Source organism: Panulirus ornatus, chromosome 27 (assembly GCF_036320965.1).
Source record: "Panulirus ornatus isolate Po-2019 chromosome 27, ASM3632096v1, whole genome shotgun sequence".
Taxonomy (NCBI): Eukaryota; Metazoa; Arthropoda; class Malacostraca; order Decapoda; family Palinuridae; genus Panulirus; species Panulirus ornatus.
Genome location: NC_092250.1, coordinates 6,381,271 through 6,388,183, shown reverse-complemented (window position 1 = coordinate 6,388,183; position 6,913 = coordinate 6,381,271). Strand labels below are relative to the sequence as shown.

Below are 6,913 nucleotides of genomic sequence, written 5' to 3'. Positions count from 1 at the left end.
TGTTATACGATGTACAACATGGTAATATAATATACAATACGGTTATGAAATTTGTCATAATGTTTATGCATATTTTGATTTCACAGAATCTGTGTAGACCGCAAATATTACCTGGTCCTGGGCCTCACTAAACCTTAATCCAGCTCTGCAGGTTCCTGACTGGAAGCCAGATATCTTAACCATGAAACTGTATTGATTCCTTCACTTACTCCTCGTTCACTTACTGACCCACTCACTCATTCAGTTTCTCTCTTTTGGTCCTCGTGACAGGGTTTCTCGGACTCCCTCACCAAGAGTAATCAGGAATCACTACAACACAACAAGTTTTTATTGCAAAGATTTATGTTTCGGTTAGTTGATGTTAACGTACCTGATAACTGTTGTATTGATTTACTTAGGCATGTTTCTCTCTCTCTCTCTCTCTCTCTCTCTCTCTCTCTCTCTCTCTCTCTCTCTCTCTCCCGAAGAAAATTCTTCCCATGCCGGGAATCGAACCCGGGCCTCCTGGGTGAGAGCCAGGTATCCTAGCCACTAGACCACACGGGGCTGGAAGGGTCATGTGTGTGTCTATGTGAACATCGCTCACCCACTCACTATTTCATCCATTCTCTCTGTTCTCTGGAGCGTATGGTTATTCACCTAAGGTTCTGTATTGATAATCAGCCGGCAGACGTTACCTACCAAATCTAATAATAAACTCATACGACATTATTAGATTCAGTAGGTAACGTCTGTCACCTGATTATACAGAACCTTATGTGAATAACCATACGCTCCAGAGAACATAGTGAATTATAGATTTAGTATTTTGTATGACGTGTATGTTAAGGACCTCAGCCTGAAAACTATCACCCTGCCAAAAGTCGATATATTACTCACACACACACACACACACACACACACACACACACACACACACACACACACACACACACACACACAACCCTCCTCTCACCACATATCAAACATTTCAGTTAAAACCCAACCATCCTCTTCCGTACATTCTCATCCGTAGTCTAGGCCTTGCATTCATAGTGGTGTAATGGTTAGTGTTACTATCCGTCAGTCAGCACGTGCCAGCCCGGGTCGGACACGTACGGGCTCGAATCCTGGGTGTGGCAGTCGGATTACACCCAACCCAGGTGATCATGCTTCCCTTGGGGATGGTCGATAAATGGGTACCTGACGTTGGCTGGGTGTCTTTTTTTTGTATGTGTGTATTTGTATGCATATATACAAAGTGATAAAGACATAGCACATTTACAGAAAGCAAAGAGATGGGCAACACGAGCGTAAAACTATCTACTCGTAATACAAAAACAGTAATCACAAATAGTAATCACACAGCTTCAGCTGGTGAGTGTGTGTGTGTGTCTGTGAGTGAGTGTATATGCAAACACGAGAACAAAGACCTATTACATATGTACTGTTCACATGCAACAGATGAAATGATCGCTATTGGCCGTATGGGACACGAACCTTTTTTTTTTTTTTTTTTATACCTCGTCGCTGTCTCCCGCGGTTGCGAGGTAGCGCAAGGAAACAGACGAAAGAAATGGCCCAACCCCCCCCCATACACATGTACATACACACGTCCACACACGCAAATATACATACCTACACAGCTTTCCATGGTTTACCCCGGACGCTTCACATGCCTTGATTCAATCCACCGACAGCACGTCAACCCCTGTATACCACATCGCTCCAATTCACTCTATTCCTTGCCCTCCTTTCACCCTCCTGCATGTTCAGGCCCCGATCACACAAAATCCTTTTCACTCCATCTTTCCACCTCCAATTTGGTCTCCCTCTTCTCCTCGTTCCCTCCACCTCCGACACATATATCCTCTTGGTCAATCTTTCCTCACTCATTCTCTCCATGTGCCCAAACCATTTCAAAACACCCTCTTCTGCTCTCTCAACCACGCTCTTTTTATTTCCACACATCTCTCTTACCCTTACGTTACTTACTCGATCAAACCACCTCACACCACACATTGTCCTCAAACATCTCATTTCCAGCACATCCATCCTCCTGCGCACAACTCTATCCATAGCCCACGCCTCGCAACCATACAACATTGTTGGAACCACTATTCCTTCAAACATACCCATTTTTGCTTTCCGAGATAATGTTCTCGACTTCCACACATTTTTCAAGGCTCCCAAAATTTTCGCCCCCTACCCCACCCTATGATCCACTTCCGCTTCCATGGTTCCATCCGCTGACAGATCCACTCCCAGATATCTAAAACACTTCACTTCCTCCAGTTTTTCTCCATTCAAACTCACCTCCCAATTGACTTGACCCTCAACCCTACTGTACCTAATAACCTTGCTCTTATTCACATTTACTCTTAACTTTCTTCTTCCACACACTTTACCAAACTCCGTCACCAGCTTCTGCAGTTTCTCACATGAATCCGCCACCAGCGCTGTATCATCAGCGAACAACAACTGACTCACTTCCCAAGCTCTCTCATCCCCAACAGACTTCATACTTGCCCCTCTTTCCAAGACTCTTGCATTTACCTCCCTAACAACCCCATCCATAAACAAATTAAACAACCATGGAGACATCACACACCCCTGCCGCAAACCTACATTCACTGAGAACCAATCACTTTCCTCTCTTCCTACACGTACACATGCCTTACATCCTCGATAAAAACTTTTCACTGCTTCTAACAACTTGCCTCCCACACCATATATTCTTAATACCTTCCACAGAGCATCTCTATCAACTCTATCATATGCCTTCTCCAGATCCATAAATGCTACATACAAATCCATTTGCTTTTCTAAGTATTTCTCACATACATTCTTCAAAGCAAACACCTGATCCACACATCCTCTACCACTTCTGAAACCACACTGCTCTTCCCCAATCTGATGCTCTGTACATGCCTTCACCCTCTCAATCAATACCCTCCCATATAATTTACCAGGAATACTCAACAAACTTATACCTCTGTAATTTGAGCACTCACTCTTATCCCCTTTGCCTTTGTACAATGGCACTATGCACGCATTCCGCCAATCCTCAGGCACCTCACCATGAGTCATACATACATTAAATAACCTTACCAACCAGTCAACAATACAGTCACCCCCTTTTTTAATAAATTCCACTGCAATACCATCCAAACCTGCTGCCTTGCCGGCTTTCATCTTCCGCAAAGCTTTTACTACCTCTTCTCTGTTTACCAAATCATTTTCCCTAACCCTCTCACTTTGCACACCACCTCGACCCAAACACCCTATATCTGCCACTCTGTCATCAGACACGAACCTAGACCATCGAAATGATAGACCAGTGAGCTGCTCCGCTCGTCCACCACGGGACAAAAGCATTCCATCTCAGACCAGCCTATGGTCCAGTGGGATCCCCCGTTACCTCACCTCACCTTAACTCTCACTGGACCATAGGCTGGTCAGAGGTGGACAGCTCCCATGTTGGCCGAGCGGTTTATCTCTGCATTGTCATTTCGATGGCCTAGGTTCGAGTCCCGTGCGTCCAGTGCTTGACCCTGGACGGCCTGTGAATGTGTCACGGCCGGTAACGCTAACCGTTACACCACGGAGGACCATTAATGATGATGGTGACGATTCTCTCATTTCGTCCTGTGTCAAGCATATTCATTCAACTCTTGTGTACATATGGGTAAAGTCAGACGAGAGGTGATCTGGTGGTATGTAACACGTTTACTTGCTGGATTTCAGTGATAGTGTAGTAAATACCTGATCTATATAGGAGATAGGATAATGAAGCAGGTTCCTCCCCATCCACCACTCCCTCCGGCACATCAGATAATATACTGGCATGGAAATTTTATAGAGAAGGATGAATGAAAACCATTCTGATCTAATTATTGCCGCCGGATACTCTGGGGAAGAAATACTTGAGTCGCTTATTTAGGAAAAAAGTATATCTTATATCGCACTGAATATAATGTAATTACGCTAATAACTTCTTAACTGATAAATGTATAGTAATATAGTCAAGTAAAGTGACTGTATAGAAGTGAGGTAGAAATGACCGTACAAATGTGTTCTGGTCTTCCTGCAGTGCGTCGTAGTTCAGGTGGAAGTGATCTGTCAGGTCAATTACATGCAACTTGCCTTGGGATCCCAGTGAATAGAAGTGATCCATTGGACTGATCAGTTAAGTTCTGGTCTAATGAAACTGCATTGAAATTCAGTTAAGCGTAACCAATAATATGACTGACTTTTTAACATGCAGAACTGAACGCTCATATAGTGGATCCTCTCTCTCTCTCTCTCTCTCTCTCTCTCTCTCTCTCTCTCTCTCTCTCTCTCTCTCTCTCTCTCTCTCTCTCTCTCTCTCTCTCTCTCTCTCTCTCTCTCTCTCTCTCTCTCTCTCTCTCTCTCTCTCTCTCTCTCTCTCTCTCTCTCTCTCTCTCTCTCATAATATCATTAAAGTATTTGTCTAGCCACGATTGTATTATACTAATGTCTTTGCACTGGCAAAATCTGATGGTAGTTTAGTTCTGTGTTCTATAACTTTACTGATCATTTACGTTTGCATATAATTGATATCTTCTATCCTTTCTTTCTTTCTTTCTTTCTCTCTTCTGCTTGTGTCCTGTTGAATGACCCCATTGTGACCCAAGATGTAATGTAGCCTAACATTTTATTTACATGAAGACGTAATTTCACGATTATTAAATGTATGACAAACGAATGTATTTTTGTTTTTGTTACTACGGTAAAAGAAATTTGCAATATGGAAACATAGATTTTAAAGTTATAACTATTTTACAATACGAAAAAAGCGGAGAGACATGTAGATTAATCTCTGGATAGAGTTAGTAATATGCAAGAGAATTATGTCTATTTAGTTGATATGGACCATTAATATACGACGATACATTTCTGCACTTTTAGCATTGTATAGCATTATATGCTTCAGAACATTCTTAAGATCTCATCTCAGAATCTTTGTGGCAATCATACTGCAGAAGTGTACCTGAATGAAGGAAGGAGTTTATGGATTGATTTCTCTGTATTTCATCAAGAACAATACAGTATGTACACACCAGACCAGCCACCATTTATACTATTCCTATGTCTGTGGTAGACTGAACTGGTCGATAGTTCTTGGGAAGTGTTCCTACAGCTTCACCTGTCATGTTGTGTAAGTGTCGGAGGTACACTGTGCCAAAACAGTAATTAATGGTCGGTCATGTGACGCCTCAAGTGACTGGCGCATGTCCTCTGGCTGGCCTGGGATAATGATGGCGCTAATTAATGACCAGCAGCAGCTGGCGTGTGCAGTACTGATCACCGGAGGCCTGCCACCCGCCCTGTCATCTGGAGTCGGTGTGGTCCTGAGCGTTTTGTGGAATAAGATGTCTCGGGCGATCTGGTAATCCAGCGGTGAGTGGCACTACGTCCCTCGGTGATGGTGGTGTCAAGAGAGAATACTGACAATGATATGTTGTAAGTAACGATGAATGGGAAACAGGTACTGATCTGATCTAAGACGCCGGGTACTCTTAGAACGTTGGACTTTAGTCACAAATTTATGAATAAAAATGCAGTTGAAAAAGTATATGTAATTTATAACATCACTGTTGACCAGGCTTATTCAATGATAATATCATTAAAGTAATTGTCTAGCCGTGACTGGGATGTATTGATGTCTTATCACTGACACATAGTCAACATTTGGTGGTAGCTTAGTGCAGTGGTCTATAACGTTACTGCTGAAAGAACGTTCGTTTACCATCTCCGCTCCTTTAACCACATACCGTTACATTTCGTCACTGTATCACAACATTAGAATGTTGTATTATCGAAAACATTATTTCAAAAATTTCGTTAGATCTACATGGAATTTGCATTTTTTTAGAAAAATTAACTTTGGGTCTTTGAGTCGATTACATAGTCGTATTTCTGAACAAAGGGATTAATTTACTACTCTTTTTTTATTCGTTTGAGTTCCTCAAATGACTTGATCAGCGTGTTTTAGATATGGCCTAATTTGGATATCATTCAGAGTAAATAATGTGGTATTCACTTTCGGGTTAATATTTCAGGTCTGTTTTACCATATATAGCTAAGTATTACCGTGCGTACGTTAGATCATCACTGATCATCAAAGTAAGGTCTTCTTATGCTTCTGAAAATGACTTTCTGAACATTTTGCAATTCTATTATCTATTTTCATCATCAAATGCCTTACTTTACTTTTGTCTACAATGAAGTTCCGTTGAGGCAACTTGGCTGTTACTGTGATCTTGTCATAAGGTTATCAATACTCTGTACCACCACATCACTTTACTGCCACACTCAGTTTCTTAGAAATGACACACACTTTTCCACACTTATCTATCACCCTCATCTTTACACTCACATCCTCTACACTCAATTCAATCGGCGTAATTACCTCCTCACTTCAAACTTTAGTCAGCAGAGTCATCTCATCACAGAATTTGGAAAGATTCACCTCATCACATATTTTAGCCAGTATAGTCACATCTTCATCACACACTTTGGTCAGCAGTGCCACAGTCTCATCACACACCTTAGTGAGTATAGTCATATCCTCACCACACACCTTAGTGAGTATAGTCATATCCTCACCACACACCTTAGTGAGTATAGTCATATCCTCACCACACACCTTCGTGAGTATAGTCATATCCTCATCACACACCTTAGTGAGTATAGTCATATCCTTAAAACACACCTTAGTGAGTATAGTCATATCCTCACCACACACCCTAGTGAGTATAGTCATATCCTCACCACACACCCTAGTGAGTATAGTCATATCCTCATCACACATCTTAGTGAGTATAGTCATGTCCTTAAAACACACCTTAGTGAGTATAGTCATATCCTCACCACACACCTTAGTGAGTATAGTCATATCCTTACCACA

At 42.0% G+C, this 6,913-nt stretch overlaps 1 non-coding gene across 1 annotated transcript; it reads right to left on the bottom strand.

The window, feature by feature from the left end:
* Positions 1-474: 474 nt before the first annotated feature.
* On the bottom strand, positions 475-546 carry TRNAE-CUC (transfer RNA glutamic acid (anticodon CUC)). Its single transcript has one exon. It is a non-coding gene; the product is annotated as a tRNA-Glu (tRNA).
* Positions 547-6,913: the final 6,367 nt, after the last annotated feature.